Here is a 16,908-nt window from a genome sequence, read left to right on the forward strand (position 1 = left end):
CCAAACAAAGCATTCTGTGTTGAAAGTTAAGGTGGGCACTGTTTGTCTATGAGGATGAATTAGCTTAGTGGCTAAAGCACATAAAAAAAAGAAAGAGAGAAAAAATGATATTTCCCATAAAAGCAGACCTGTAAGGAAACCAAACCTAGTCTGAGTCTCTGGAGTCTTTGTGTTTTGAAGGCATCAGCAGGGGAGGGGGAAGAGGACATAAGACAAAACTTTCCAGAAGAAAGAGAAATCCAGATCTTTCTCTTTCAGCTTCTAAAATGTATTTACTGGAGCCATTTATCCTGGCAGGCACCAGGAGTGTTTTCTGAGGGTTTCCAGGCAATCTTGAAAGACTTCAGAGTAAGAGTGTTGTATTAGCTCTGTAATTGCTTAGTGTTGTTCTCACTGGGAGGGTTTTGGAAGTTTCTCACTGCTTACTTGATCTGAAGCCCCAGGAGATGCTCCTTTATGATCCAGCTGTGCTGGGAATTCTCCTCTGCAGGGGTTTGGGTGGCTGTGGCACAAGGCAGGTGAAACCTGGCACTGCATCTTCTGCCTGAAAGGGGCATAGGGAGGCAGTGGGGAGCTCCAGGGTGTCCAGGGAGGGAATTCCTGGGTGGATCCCTTGTGGGGAGGGAGGCTGAGGAGCTGTGAGACCCCCTTTGCCCCCAGGCATTAATGCCCTGTTGGCCAGTGCCATTCTCAGATTGGGCTGGCATGTCTCCCAGGTGTCAGGCAGTAATTGTGAGTGGATCCCACCCTGCTCCTCTCCAGGAGCACAGCGTGCAGAGGCACTCACCAGGGAAATTATTTCAGTGCAGGCTCGAAGCTAGAGCTCTAACATGTGGATGTTAAGTGCTTTCCACAGCTGTAATTACTAATCCATATCATGAGATGCAGAGACCCTTCAAGAGGCTGGCCCTTGCCTAATGACACAAACCAATTTTTATTGATGGTGGTAATCCAGATTGGCTGGTAATAGATAATTAAAAGGATGGGAGAGTGAGAGAAATGAAATAAACATCTGAACTTCAGCTCTCACTGGAAGAAGTTTTGGTTTAGTAATCTAATCATTGGAGTTCAATAGAAGGCCTACTTGCTGTCCTTTCTCTGGAGTGCTGAACAAGTTCTTCAGCTTCAAAAAGAGAAAGAGAAGCTGTGAGAAAAAGACTCAGATTTTTAAAATAAGTAACCCACAACAAGCAATCTCTGGCAAAAAGCAGAAAACAAAGTTATCATTCTTTCTTAAAATAAAGATACACCCACAAGGACTATTAGTGTCATGTCAGTCTTAAAGCATCCTTGTAGTTCTGCAATTATGTTGTACCTATGGCATTTAAAACTTTGGAGAGACTGGAGAAGGTTGCTTAATTAATAAAAAAAATTAAAAAAAAAAAAACCCAAAAAACTTTTGGAGGCTTACACTTTGAGATGTTGAAATTTGCAATAGTTGCATAATTGAAATAAATTAATATGTTTTTTTACAATTCACTTCAGTATATTCCTTTATTGTTAACTCATAGATATTATTATTAACTCTTTTCATTACCTAAGCTGCTGCACATATATATATATAAAATTACAGAATAAAAAAGAGAGAGTTAATTACAAGTAGTGGTTTTATTCATACACTAAAACTATAAAGATTGATAAAAAATCATAAATTGATATGCAGGCTGTGTGATACCCTGAAGGGGAAAAAATAAACCATATTCTTTTAAAAATTTTTTTATGGTGTGCTGGCACCCAGTACCACCTGACATAACATGAATAAACAGCAGCACAGACATCTCTGGGTGTTTTGTGTTTCATAAAGATATTGGGCACAAAAGATGAGCTTTGAGAGTTCCTTGGGAAAGTAGATCTGTGCTGAGAGGTTTGGGTTTATTCCAACACAAACAGAACAGCAGGCTGGGGAATTGCACAGAATTTCAGTGGAGTTGGAAGTACTCTTACTTTGTGACCACAGTTGTCACTGGGTATAGACAAAACCATTTCCTGCTGGTGGGACATTCCTGCACATCCCCATTTGTGGTGAGCAGATTTCTTCTGGCCAGAGCAAGTCTCCTGGTGACAACTTGTAGAAAGTGTGGTTGTCAGGCTGCCAAATACCACAGTGCAAGTTCCATACAAATGGGCATGTGTCCTGGGGTTTCTGAGGGGAAAAAAAAGGGAGAAAAAAAGGATATTTACAGGTGTGGGATTTCATAGCATTGTTTTAAATTGGTAGGAATCTCACAAGGAAAGCCCTTCCCTTTGTACAGCCCTAATAAAAAGGGTTTAAAAATCAGATTCCAGGGGATGCTTTTCCTCATATGTGACTCTTCATAGTCACATTTACATCAGGGGAAGCTGACCAGGTCAGTGGGGGTATTTTAAGCTGTGAATGGCAGCAGAGCTCCAGCCTGGGGAGGCAGGGCTAGGCAGGAGGAATGGATGCAGCCATGGACCTGCTGTGCTGGAGATGACAGTAATGACCAAGACCCAGAGCTGAGTCTGTCCTCTCACAAAGTCCTGCCTTGTAGGAGAGAGGAGAGGTTACAGCTGTGGAAAGCTCCCTGAAAACATGTGGGCAGTTTGGATTTATCCCCAGCAGCAGGGACTGGGGGGTGTTGGTTGGTTATAAACCCCTGAATGGTGGTTTTCCCTGGATCTGTGTGGAGCAGTTGTGGAGGGCAGCCAGCAGGACATGCTCCAGGGTGGACTCTTTAGCTGCAGCCTGTCGCCCTGATTTTTTAAGATTTTCTAAGCCTTCTGATGTTTATGTTCTTGTAACAAACTTTCTCACACACTTTCTGTAAATAACTCATTGTTTTGCATCCTTTTATGGAGGAGGAGACATTTGATGGACTGTTGGTTTGCCCAGTGTCATTGGAGAGGTGGCACTTTTGGAAATCTATAAATGTTGGAGTCAGAAAATAACTTCCCTTTTCTTTACCTTGAGAGCAGTGGTGTGTGCCCTCGGGTTCTTTGGTGTCCCACAGAGACAGCAGCCCTGCAGTGCAGTTTGCTCTGAGTTATGGGGTAGTCAGTGGTGCTGATGGAGATCCTGCAGGGACCTTTAACACTGGGGTCACAAGGCTGAGGTCAGCAGAGGTTTTATTGTCTCAGGGAGATGATCTCTGTGCCAATCCCAGGAATTCCCATTTCAGACTCAGCAGTGTGTGCTGTGCCAGGCACAGGGTGTGTGTGGCTGACTTCTCTGGGTTTATTCACACAGCTCTGGCTGATAATGAAGGGGTGATTTCTGAATGCTGAGGGCACAGTAGGATGAACCTGTTGACATATAAAAGCAGCAAAGAGCACGTTGAGCCTCAGGAAACTGTAAAAGCATTTTGCACTAGTGAATGTGTGCTGTGCATTAGGGAGCTGACCTTAGCACCCCAGCACATTTAATTTTGTCTTTCTTTTAAGTTCTCTGAAATACTTTTTTTTTTTTTCTTTTACTTCATGTTAAAACTCTGGCGACTTAGAGCTTCCTCTCATGAAACCTGTCGTTGATTTCTTTGTGAGTCAAGTTAATTTTATTTATTTAACATGTGGAGCTGAAAGCTGACCATCACACACCCTGCAAGGACAGGATAACACATCTCCTGCTCCCACCTAGTGCTTCCCTCCTTTAACTACTTGTATTATTGCTAAACAGTTTTCCATGCTGTGTAACTTACTGGAATAGCAACTGTTGAATGATTCAGTGACTCCACAGGTTTTGCTGGTGCTGTGGTCCCAAGCCCAGTGTGGGCTGTGATGAGAACCACGGGGTGCTGTGCCCTGGCACACCCCGAGAGCTGCGTCCTCAGAGTTTGTGAAATTCAGTCACTGGAGCACACACGGGGGGACAGCTTGGCACAGCTCCCTTGTCACAGGAGCCCTGGCCCTGGAGATGAGCCAGGCTTTGGAGCTCCCATCCAGGGAGTGTGGACAAATGCAAATCTGCACAAACAAGGAACGCCGTGTTGCTAAAACTGTAAAGTACACGAGAAGTAACACGGGCAAATGTGAGCTGTTGATGAAAAATGTGTTGGAAGTGCCATGGGGTGGAATTATCACTTATAAAGATCTCACTCCCACAGCCCTGAATAGCTTAAAGGTGCTGGAAAATAAGGTTCTGCTCTGCTCTCTGGAGATCATGTCTATTTTGCCTCAATTATTATAGCTCTGAATATTGTTGGTCTTTATTGCCATGTTGTGAAATCCCCGATGTGCTCAGCACTCCAACCAACAGTGCACAAGATTAATCCTGAAACAAATAACAAATAATTTAATTTAATCCCCCCTTCTTCAAGAAGAATTTTGTGAGCAGTCATTGTGTAACTCACTGGACCTACAAATACAGCTGGGTGTCAGTGCACAGATCCCCTGCTTTTCATTTTGCTCTAAGATGAACAACACCATTTATTCTGATATTTCTGTAGGAGAGGTTCATTTACTGTATCTGTATCCATTGTCTTCCTGTCTTTCTGACTTACCTGATGATGTGGTGATCTTTCCAGAACACAAAACCATCTCATTTGGAGCTATGGACTTGCTCCAAGAAGTCTGAGCAGCTCAGTCTTAATTATGGTCTGGGTAGTTGAGTTACAAAAGCTACTCTCTTAAAAAATAGACCTTTTTAACTGTATTTTTGCGTGACTGATTCTAGTCATTAGTCAGTTGAGATCAAGTCCCAGGTGGGTTCTTTTCATTATATTTTTTTTTTTTATTCAGTTGCACTCTAATAGTGAGGCAAATGGAGCAGATTGAAAGAAGTTTTCCAAAGATGTGTGAGATGGAAAGGCAGTTCCTCAGAAGTGCTCACTGGGTGCTGGTCTGTGTCAGAGGGTTTGAGGAACTTCTTTGCAGGTGGCAGCAGAGTCTCAGTGCTCCAGCTCTGATGGGAAGCGATGGCAGCGAGACTGGGAGGGCTGAGGGGTCAATTGGCTCTGTCTGACCCCAGCTGTGGTGGCAAATGCTTAATCCTAAATCAATCCTCCTGCATTGCCACGGAGAAATGCAAATAAAGGTGATTGCAACTTTCCTCGTGCAGGCAAGAGGTGAGGCTTCAGAAAAGCTGCAAGAGTCAAAGGATTGATTTGCTGTGGAGGGTAGTTAGAGGAGACAGCAAATCAATTTACTGAAGCCAGAAGTTTGTGGGAGGGTCTGAGAGGACTTCTGGCTAGGGAGGACCAAGTTAAATGATGCCCCAAAGTAAAATGATGTGGATAAAGGTGGGCACTGGTGGAATGAAAGGAAGAGATGTGGAATTAAATGCAGATCTAAAGCAGCAAGGAATCTACTCTTGTGGCTGGGAATTTATGGTAGAGGCAAATTAAAGAAGCCACTTGTAGGCAGAAAATTGCTTGAAGAGGTTTTATAAACTAGAGATAGCATCATGGGGACTGACAACGTCAGGAAAAGGAAAAAAATCAAAATCAAATGTGTTTCTGGCAGGGAAATGCTACCATTTGTTAAAGCTGGTCTGATTTCTGGTTGAGATATCATATTAAACTTTTGTAAGGAGAGAACTGTTTAAGGCTTTACTTGAGCAGTGCAATTTTCTTTAGAGCCATTTTAATCTTTTATGATAAGATTCTTCCACACTAATTTTTGCTGAAATCAACTGGTTCCCCTAAAGTGAATATCAATGAAATCTCTACAGTAGATGATTTCTTTAAAGTAAGAGGTAAATGTAGGAAAAAAAGTGTAAATAGAGAAGTAGAAAAATTACTTCCACAGTAGCTTTGACTGTTTTTTTTTATAATGTGATATTATTATATTTATATAATGTCATATATTTAGAGACATAATCTGAATGGAAGCTGCAATATGAATTCTGTATTTTTTTTTTTTGTCTAGGAGAGATAAATCTGTATTCTCTGTGTGATGAGTTGGGTACAAGAAGAGAGACAATTGTGCAATGTGGTTCATTGAGTGTTAGGAATGGAAATATAACATTAAACTTTCCTATCTTCTAATTACTGCTTTGGACCTTGCTTAGATTGTTTAAAAAGAGACTAAAAATTCACCGATATAAAATATTTCCTTAAGAATTCCCACGAAAGAGAGATGCAAGGTTGTGTAAGATTTCTCCCTCAGGATTCAGGACAAGGCAGGATTAGGTCTGCTGTCTTGCAGTCGATGTTTATCATGCACATTTAACACAGAGAATAGTTTTGCAGTTTTTATTTGATCTCCAGCTTTCCACAAGTCTTCCTCCACCGCTGTTGATCTTTTGTCTCACATCAGTCGTGTGACACGTGCTCGTTTTGCTGTGTGTCACAAGCAGGTGGTTTTGAGGGAACTCTTTCATGTCACTTCCTTTGTCATGTCATTTGCCACTTTTATTAATTATTTTAGCTGTGATTTTTATGTTTGCAGTGGTTAAACTTCCCTGGTATAATCAGTGTTTGTCTACAAAGGAGAACAAATGTCTTTTCATTCCCTGATTCAAAAGGTTTGTCTTTCTGGGCTCTTCAGTTAACACATTAATCAGCAGTGTCTCTGAGCACCCACTGACTGAGCAGCAGTGACATTTTCCTTCTTCTCATTTTGCTTTTTACTCCAACTCTTTGTTTGCTCAAGAAGCAAGGTGTGCTGGCAGCTGCAGGCTGCTGTCAGCCCAGGTTCCTTGGGCTGGCCGATGGGAATCTTGCTGAGGGTTATTTGTGCCACTGCTGCATCAGAGCTGGACACGGGGATTGTGGAGGACATGAAAAGTTGATGATGTTCAGGTTTTGAGCTCCACTTCACTCATACTGAGCAGCTCTCAGCTCCAGAGAGCACAGCCAGCCTGTCTGCACTGCCTGGAAAATTCCATTTGGCTCAGCCAGCACGTGTTACACGGCCTCTTCTTTCTCTCCAACTGCTCCCTTTGAGATAAGCCTGCAAGAGTAAAGAAAGGGAAAATATTATTTTTACCTTTGAATGCTGAGGCTTTCATATATGTAGAGATCTATCATAACATCTTTACATCCTTGTAATAAAGGTGCTTTATCTTTATTTACGTTGTAGCAGAAATGAGGAGAATCCTTTAAGGATTGTGGGACAAATCCTTACTTAGGTTGTTTCAATATGTTTTGTTTGATTTCTCTTGGTGATTATGTTGCAATTCACACAAAATACAAAGCTGTACTTGAATTTAAAAGATCAGATAGTCTGTAAAAATAAAGAGCACAGACCCGGGATATTTTGGGTTATTTTGTGGGGTTTGATGCTTTGGGGTTTTGGTTTGTTTTTTATTTGCTGGGGTTTTTTTTCCTTCGTTTATCCTTGAACCAGTGTTGTTGCTAGAAAATTCTTCTGATTGCAAGTTCAGATCTTTCAGTTCAGTGAGTAATTAATGAGATGTAGGAACTGGAATAATAAAAACCAGAGCATAATCTGATAAGGTTTAAGGGTCACTGTCATGTAAATTGTGGTAGTGTTTCATATCCCTTAAGAAGAATTCCTGAAGAATTTACACGAGTAGACTTAGTGCAGTAATCCAGAGATAACAATGTTTATTTTATGGAATACATACGACATAGGTATTAGAGGAGATAATACAAGCAACCTTTATAAGTGAAATTATTCCCAGTCTGTTACATCTGGACAGAGTAACTCACTTTTACAGAAGTATTTCACTTAATAAAAGCAGCTGTTGTTTCTGATTTCACTGCCATATGTTATTGCTCTGAGTGTGTGCTTAATGAAAGACAAGAAAGAATTCAGTGTAAACAGTTTGGAGATCCAGTGATGGCCACACTTGGTGATTTTGGATTTCATATGTTCCAAATGTTTGTTTTCAGATCTCTCATGTGAGACACACAAACCCTTCACCTTGCATCAGAATGATGCCTTAATGATCTTTATCCCATTAACTATTTCTAAAAGTTCAAATTATTCCTGGAATTTGTCATCTGGAAGAACAGAAGCAATTGCCCCTAATAAACAAAATGCCATTTTCCTTAACACGTATAAAAGCTTTGTGTAAAAACCAGCAGTGGCAATATTGACATTGTTTTCCTCAGTCTGTTAGGAGGAATTATTTTCTGCAGAACAAACAAGGGGGGATTTAAAGTGAGCTTTGGTTTTGTGAGTTCATTGTATGGCTTCATCTGCTGAGGGGGACACTCAGTGCTGGCCACCACAGGAGCAGGTGACCTCTGCCTCTGCTGCCTGACCCTGCTCAGAGCAGGGACAAGATCACAGAGGAAACAGAGATGGTCCTTGTATTGAATATTTAACACTGAAATTTAATATTTAGCATTTAAAGCCAACCCAATATCTGGGCCAAGGAGCCTTGCAATGATACCTGGAATATAAAGATAGCACATCTGTGTTGTAGGAACTGCCCTGAATATCCCTGGGTGGGCTTAGAAACCCTGCAGAGAGCAGAGCCTCACACTGAGGGTGCTGCTGAGCCTGCCTGATTTGCACTCCTGTGCTGCCTCCATGCCCCAGGCACACAAATCTGCCACACTTATGGAGGCACTCAGGAGCCAGGGAAATTGTGGCACTGGTGGACCTTGGCCTCAGTCTGTCAGGGCTCCCAAAATCTCTTCTTTCAGTGCAGCCTCCAATGAATTTTAAGTTCCCTCCTTCCAGAAAGGTGGCACAGCAGACACATTATATAGGTCAGCCAGAGAAATAATTTTGTAATGTTATTATTTGTTATGTTTAGCTGAAAAAAAACCCAATGGTTATAAATTTATGATTCTTCTTGAAACAGAATGACTCTTCTCTTGACAGCAAACTACAGCAAAACCTGTGACATCAAGGTAGAATTTTTCCTGTAACTGCAGAAGGGATTTCTAACAAAGAGTCAGGATGGGTTTGGCAGAGCACAGGAGTGTTGGGGGAAACGTGAAGGGTCTTTGTGGGCATCTGTGCTGGCCCTTTGCCAGGAAGAAAAAGGGAATATTTGTGTTGCTCTCCTTGATGGGAGGCTGATGTGCAGAGCTGGCCAAGGGAAGAAGCAGCAGTGAGACTGTCAGCAGTTTCCTGCTGGTGCAATACAATTTTTTATGGATTTTACTAGAAAAGTATGGAGATTTTGGGCTCTTTCCTGAACACATGTCAAGTATCAAAAGACCTATAAATTTTTCCTGAGTGGTGCTGCTCCAGCCCACAGACATTCTTGGCTTAAGTGGGCGATGGATCCTCCTTGCACAGCTGTGTCTTGGGGCAGCTGGAGCCACTCTTACCCCCCTGGCCCCCAGGGACTCCCACCTACCTCCCCCTGCTCCTCCCTCCTTTACAGGCCACATTCTTTGCATCCACTCTGAATTCTGTGCCATAGTTTAGGAGAGAGGCTGAATAATTTACTCCAAGTCACGATAAGGAACAATAAAAGCATTTCCCAACATATTTCTTTATCTCTTGAGGGATTATTTATGGTCTGAGTGCCTGTTCTGGACACACTCCTGCCACCTGAAGAACAATCTGACTTTTTTATTTTGCTTCACATACTCAGAGCTACAATATGTATGAGAAAAATCAGACATACTTTATAAGACGAATAGTCACAGCTGGGGATAAGGAATATAAATAGGATGACATCAAATGAAAAGAACTGATGATCCAACAAGGCTTCTATAGATCATGTTGTCTAATGTCAGGAGAATTGCAGATTAGTCTTGCTGCTCTTTATGAGTAAGCCTATTTATCAACTTTCTGGAAAAATCTAATTTAAGGTGGCACATTTTCCTTAGTTCTGCCACACTTCAAAGCTGAAAGTGTAGAGGTTGGTCAGCCATTCTCCCCTGGCTGTAATCCCTGTGTGAGATTCCCTTTCAGGCCTTTCTCCACCAGCCAGGTCCTCGCTACTCCTGGCTGACTCTGATAATGTAATTTTGGTTTGCTTGATTAGTAAAAAACCAGGAAGCCTTAGCTTTTAACAACTTGATCCAATTCAGACTTACTGTTCAGAGAGAAAGAGCAATTTAAATTGCAAATGTTCTTTAGAAGAAGCTGGATTTCTGTAAAGTATAACTTAGTCATGCCATAGAGAAAGACAATGACAAGCCCTGAAAAAAACCCCCACATTTGGACAAGGTGGATCCAGGCAGGGCCTCCACTGTTTTTCCTGAATAACCTACAGAAAGAGAAACTCTTTTTATGACAGGATATAACAAGAAATGTGCATTTTAACAACTCTGGAGGAAATATGCAGGAATATAAAATTTTAGTTTTGCTACTGTGTACTACATTTGTAACACAATGCTTTATATCCGAGTCACAAAACGGATTTGTGTGCATTTATATTCCTTCTTTAAAAGCTAAGTACAGCTCAGGCAAGTAAAACAAGCTGTTTGATATTATGCTCTTTTTTCCCCCCTTTCACTCGAAGTAAGAATACCTTAGCACCTAATGTCACATTAGTTTTATATATGTAAATACTTTCAAGGCAATACAGTGTAAGCATATTTTATCAGCTATTACCACTAAGATTTTTACATGTATGAACTAAAAAAAGCTCAGCATTTGTGAAATTTGAAGGGGTTTTTTCTCCTTTAGGATTATCTGAATTTGTAGTAAATCCTCTGTTCTTATATCAGAAACTATTTAACTGTGCATTGATTAGGAATTTCTTTTTCATATTTGAAGTCTGGGAAATGTGTTGAAGTTTATGAGCAATAATGTGCAAGATAAAACAGAAGGAGAAAAAAGTTTCTGATTGGAACTTAAATGTAATAAAATCAGTTGTGCCACAGCCTTCACCAGTAGATCCTCACAGGCATTTTTCTCAGGCATTTCAAATTGCTGCTATTCCTACAGGAAACTTTAGGTTAAATCTGTATAATTCCTGGGCATGACATTCTGAAAAGACCAGGGCTGTGAATGTCACACCCCTTTGTTTTTAATCAAAAGCTTTCACGTGCAGAAAGCAATGTTTCAATTAAAAAGAAGAAAATGAAAGAAGAAGGAGGTCATTTAGCATTACTGCATTGCAATCAGAATTGTGTAGAGAAAAAGAAAATCAGAGCAATTTCAGTGGGATGCTGCCTTGGAGCTGAGTAGACTTAAACATTTGCATCACCTGCTCAAGTAAAATTGAGAAGCCACAATTTTAGCATCAAATTCCTGTATCAACTTGCAGATTTGGTGGTCTCAGTCTCTTGATTTTTTGCAGTTTTGCTGCTGGTAGTTACTGAACACCTGGATTTATTCTCTGTTGCTCCCACTTCAACTTTATCTTCATGTGGTGTCTGAAATCTGCATTTCTCTGTACTGGAATTGTAGTGGGGAAGGTACTGAGCAAGATGGCAAATACAAATAGCAGGTGGAAAGAATTTCTACACCAGTGTAGTGACTCTGTGCTTTTCCATGTGAACTGGATTTGATTTACAATTAAAAGTATATATATGTGCTTGTAAGATTAGCAAGCATTTTAATTTTTAATGTACATACACTATCTGACATATCCCTTGGGATTCACAGGAAATCCTTCCTCCTTGCATAAAACCAACAAGATGCATTTACCCTAAAATTGCCCTTGAAATAGATCCTTTTTTCTGGTAGTATTTAGAATAATTTCTCCCTAATGCCATCTCCTTTGGGGTACAATGCTTGAATCCTGAAGTGCAGATTCGGGTTTTTTGCTTATGCTTGGGTTTCTTTACAGAACCATTAAGAAAAAGCATTTTCCCAGTGAGGATTCACCATGTAGGGATGGATTTGGCTGCTGTGTAGAGAGCATTGTTCTTCTGTGGATGACCTCCTTGTCAGAATGATAGTTTTATCCTTCTCTGCATCATTATGTTTGCTGTACAGAAATCCTGCTGTGCTACATCATAATAACATGTAATCTTCTTGCTCAGTTTAGCTGAGATTTAAGGAGCCGCTGCTCATGGAAGCAGTTTTCTAAAGTCTGATCTATAATTTACCAGAATCAACCAGGCAAAAGAGCAAGAGGCTTTATAAGAGGGATACAGCCCTTAAAACTCTTAAATGAAGATTAGTTGAAAGTTTTACAATCCGGTACAGAACCATCTGGCAAATCTCATGTCAGGCTTTGTTAAACCTCTGAGCATTCCTGGTGTGCTGCACCCCACACCCACACCCTGCCTGGATCCTCCATCCCCTGCCCTGTCCCAGCTTTGCCCAGAGATGTGTAAGGACAAAAGGCAGAAATCAGTGAGCCAAGGTTTGATTTCCCTGCAGGAGCAGCAGAACAGCTGGGGCTGTGCTGCACCCCTGGAATCCTCTCCCAGTGCTGGATGTGCTCTGCATGATTTATTGCATCTCTCAAGAGGTGCTTGCAAGGTAAAAGCTGCCTGTTGGCAGCACCACTGGAGACTTGCTGGGTGAAATGGTGGCTTTGGAGCCCAAGGAATGGCTGGGAGGATGCAGAGCCAGGTCACAGGGAGTTGTGGTACTTCCAGAGATGGAGCTGCAGCTGGTACAGCACAACAAAACAGAGTGGAAGCTGTCAGTGGGGGTTCCAGGTTGCTGCTTGCTGTGGAAAGCTCCTAAGTTACATTTCGGGGCTCTAGACCTGTGGGCTCCTCGCTGATCTCTCCACAAAGGGATTCTAATCTGTATATTTATTTGTGTTTCTGTCCTCTGGCAAAAGGCAGACCTTTGTCTCACGAACACAAAACAAAAACCTTCCTACAGGAATCCTTAAGGACATCTTCATTTCAGCTGTCCTGTGGCTTTCTTTATGTATAAATATATGAACCTTGGAAACTCAGAATAGAATAATTTGTTTTAGCAATCACTTACATTAACTTACACTATTGTCACTAAAATTAACCCTTCTGTTCACCTTTCAAGTGAAGGGTCTTGGGAGGCTGAAGGAGAGGACTGCAGGAATCCAATTCCCTGAAATCTACTTAGAGGCAAGGGGCAGGCACTGTTATTAGAGATAATCTCCTCCTCAGCTGACAGGGCTCCTCTGCCTCAGTGCAAAGACATTCTGCCTGGACAGTAAAATCAGTGTACCTGATGTCCTGCTTAAAATGTGGGACAGAAAAGTAGTGAAGAGTGCACTTCCTGTCTAAAAATATAGGGTTTGGCAGACAGAAGTTGCCCCAAACAGAAAAACATTTGCAGTCCCAGCTATATCATGATAATGTAACATAGCTGATAAGCAATTTAGCAGATGTCTTTTGCTGCTGGTTACCTAAATTTCACCTCAAGCCCTAGAAGTTTTCAGCTTGAAAGCTTGTTTCACACAGTTTAGTTTTGTTTTTTTCCTTTGCTGTAAAGGGCAGGGGTGGGACACTTGGAGTCAGACAATTTTAATGCTGCCATAGCAGTTTCCTGAGGCACCAGAGAAAAATGCATGGCATTATCTTGGAATTTCAGTCTGCTCTTGCTACTCACAGTAATCAATAACCACTAGAGTTACTGGTGGTAGTATCTGCCTGGGTAATTCTAGGGCTTTTCCAGAAATCAGAAAAGGTAAAACAAAGTTGTTGTGTTGTAAGTTTTTATTTTTCCTTTTTCATTCCAAGTCAAGATTTGCTTTGAAGAAAAGCAAAAACTTGTCAATAGAGAAGGAGGATGGAATGGAGGTAACATCTGTCCAGCTGAACCAATCCAGTATTTAGTATTAGAAAAAAACCCCATCAGTTTGAGTTATCTGAGATGCCCCAAAGATTTCCCCTCATGTTTCAGAGGGAGGAGCACTCTGGAACACCCAGATCCATCATTCCATTGAAGACAAAAATGATATCTGACTTAAAGCACTTTCATAACCTTTAAAATCTGTTTTACAGTTCATTTTCTCTGGTAGTTTTGGAAGCCTGGATATTACCTGTCAAGTTGTCATAAGTAATTATATGTTTGTTAACTTATTGCTCCTAATAAACAACAGGAAATATTCATGATGAATTTCATTTCCCCCTTAAAAAAATACTTAATAACTGCTTTGATTAAATATTAAAGCTTTCTTTTGCTGTTACAACCAGACAAAAAATTCCAAATATCAGCAAAAGATTTTGTGCACATTCTTTTTCTGACCTGGTTATTATTCTGGACTGTATGGATTGGTAACAGCACTGATCAGGGCCATTCCTAGGTGGTCAGGTGGTGGGGCTGGCTGTATGATGGCACAGCAACCAAAACTTTGTTTCTGAAAACACCTGAAAATTGGAGATTATGAAGGTAGACAGGCCTGGGGAGCAGCTGGAATTATTGCATTTCTTAGTGGAAAAAATGAAATAATTCTGAGATGAAGGAAACCTTTAGAGCCAGCAAGGTTTTATGTGGTTCCTTTGTTTGTGCCTTGCTCAGTGCCTGTACCACAGCAGTGACACAGTGCCAGGGGATGATTTGGGGCAGAATGTGTCTCCCTGAGCTGCAGCAGAGGGGGGAGGGCTCAGGAGGAGCAGGAGCAGTTGTCCAGGTACCCCCCGTGCTGGTGGAACAGCAGCTGGCTCTCTCAGAGGTACAAGTGGCTCTTCCTACATGGAAAAACCACATTTATTCCACCAGTCAGGCTTGCCTGCTAGGGAAACTGCAATCAGTCTGTGTGCCCGGGCTGGGGGAGCTCTACTGGCACTGCTGGAACCACAACATCATGTCCAGGCTGAGATCTTCCATCTTTGATCCCATCCAATTCCATCTTTGATCTCATCACAAGCACAGCTCTCTTCCACGTGTGGAACTTGAATGTCAAATTGAGGAAGTGGAGGGAACATGAAAAAAAGACTGTGGGCACAGTCTGTTGTTTCTTCAGAGGATTTGGGAGCTGCAGGAGGCTGTAGGAAGATGCTCCAGGCTAAACAAGGGGATAAAGGCTTCCCAAAACTTCCCACTTTTAGTAAGAGCTTCTTTATCTGTGCTGGAGGGAAGAAGCTCCTGTGAGGATTGTCTCTCATTGCACTTTCCCTCTTTAAAACAGAGGAGAGAGAACTTGTGGCTGAGTGCTGCTGGTGTGACCCATAGCAAGGTGTGTGTATCTCAGCCAGGAGCTCCAGGTGTAGCAGGAAGCTCAGAGCAGGTGTCCCACCTGGAGAGGGGCAGCTCTGGGCTGCAGCTGCAGAGGTTTGCCTCCTGTCTCAGGTACAGGCACAGGGTGGGTGCCAGCTGTCCCTGTGGGCTCCCAGCCCCTGTGGGGTGTGTTTGTCCACGAGCAGAGTGATCACATAAATCCCCCCTGGTTCTCTGTGCAAACCAGAGCTGGACAGTTGGAGTGGTGGAAACACCACCAAGGTGTTTCCTGTGCCAGGAAAGCCTCAGGGACAAAGGAGCTGCTGCTTGGTTTTGTCCTCCTTCCCTCCAGGAGCAGCAGTTTCCCTGGAATCTGCACTGTTTTCACTCCTCCTGTGTGCTGCCCCTATTTCCTGGTATTTTATCTTCAGAGGGTGGCAGGGTCTCTTTAGGTGCAGGGCAGGGGGAACTTCAGGAAGTAAATGGGACCAGTCTAAATAAAATTCAGCATTAAGTTCTTTGAGTCTTCATCAAGCCATGTCTGAGATTGAGAACATGGTTTCCAGTGTTACCCAAACACTCCAAGTGCTGTTTCTCCTAAATGCACTTTTTCATCTGCTTTCCTTGCATAATCACTTGTTTATTCATTTTTCTCTTTGCCCTCTGAGTGGACAAAGGTTGTATTAAAAACTGGTGTGAAAGGCCAAGAAGAATTATTTCTCAAGAATTAATGTGATTTTTAACATCAGTTGCTGGCAGGCTGGCCCATGTGGAATTATTATGGTATCTTTAGCATCACAATTGATATGTTTAACAATTTTCATTGTGTGTTTGGGTCCCTTTGATGGCTGATGATTAAAGCAAGATTATAAGGTAGACTACATTTGCTTTTGAACACATGAAAAACACAACCTTCCCTTTCCAGATGCATTCATTTTAACTCTTTTTGGCATTCACTAAATCTGTGGTTATTTCTTTTTACTTTTGAAATGCACTTATTGTTCTATTTCAAGAATGAATCATATTCCATTGCTACCCCAAAATATAAAATAACAAAAAAATGGTAAAAATTATTGCTTGTAATCTATTATTACAGGCAATCCAACCTGCCAAAACACAATTGCCATTTAATAAGGTGGTTTTTTGAAAGAAGCCCTGTGAATGCTCCATGCAAAATGAAGTTGCCCACAAATTCTGTATTTAAAAAACAATGCTTCCTTTTAAGCAGCCGTAGTTTGGTGTAAAAGACAAAAAGTCCAATGGCACCCCTCTCCTTTTCTCTGTCAATCTTTTCTCTGTCAGTCTCCATGGGCATTTAGTGTGGGACCTGGATAATGTGATATTTGTGTTAGATGTGGTCAAAGGGCAGCACTTAGAGATGTTTTTTAGGAGGAGGAAAATCCTGGTGCTGCTTACAAGTATTTCAGCAGAGGATCTTTTCTTTTTACTCTAGTGAATGCCATTGTTTCTGTTTTATGACAGAACAAAAATTTAGGGAGAAAGAAATATGAGACTTATGTCCTTTTAATCATTGTGTAAAATTCCCTCACTGGAAGCACATATGGAGAAAATTAAAAAGTGCTAACATCCTGCTCAATGCTCAGTCCCAGTGACCAAAATCTTATTTATTTATGATGTAGTATTATTTATTATGTATTATTATGTAAATATTATGTATTTATTATTGCAGCAGAGCAATTAGATGTTAATAAAGAACTGCAGGGTGTTTTGGTATTGTAAAACAAAGAAAGGGTGAAGGATCAGAGTCTTTGAAGACCACTTTAATCTATTTGATTAGATGGACTTTTGATTTGGGGTGGTTTTTCTTAGAACATTCCAAGCAGTGGGAAGTCAAGGAGACAGAAAACCTTTAACTGCTCTGTCTCCTGGCTCCAGCTCTGAGGATTAGGGAAAGACAAGGGCTCTCACCTGAAAACCTGGCTCCACATCCAAATAATGCAGCTTTAAGAGTCTTTCCCAAAAATTCCTTTTCTGATCCATCTGTTGAAGTTACAGTGAGCATAACACACTGTACAGGGCAGGAAACAGCAGAGAAGCCAGAGCTGAGCTCCCTCTGAG

The 16,908-nt window shown here is 41.6% G+C and overlaps 1 protein-coding gene across 2 annotated transcripts in view; it reads left to right on the top strand.

Moving 5' to 3' along the window:
- PCDH11X (protocadherin 11 X-linked) overlaps window positions 1–16,908 on the top strand; it is a 429,468-nt gene that overhangs the window by 180,296 nt on the left and 232,264 nt on the right. The gene's annotated exons all lie outside the window — the stretch shown is intronic.

This window comes from Haemorhous mexicanus, chromosome 14, assembly GCF_027477595.1.
Source record: "Haemorhous mexicanus isolate bHaeMex1 chromosome 14, bHaeMex1.pri, whole genome shotgun sequence".
Lineage (NCBI taxonomy): Eukaryota > Metazoa > Chordata > Aves > Passeriformes > Fringillidae > Haemorhous > Haemorhous mexicanus.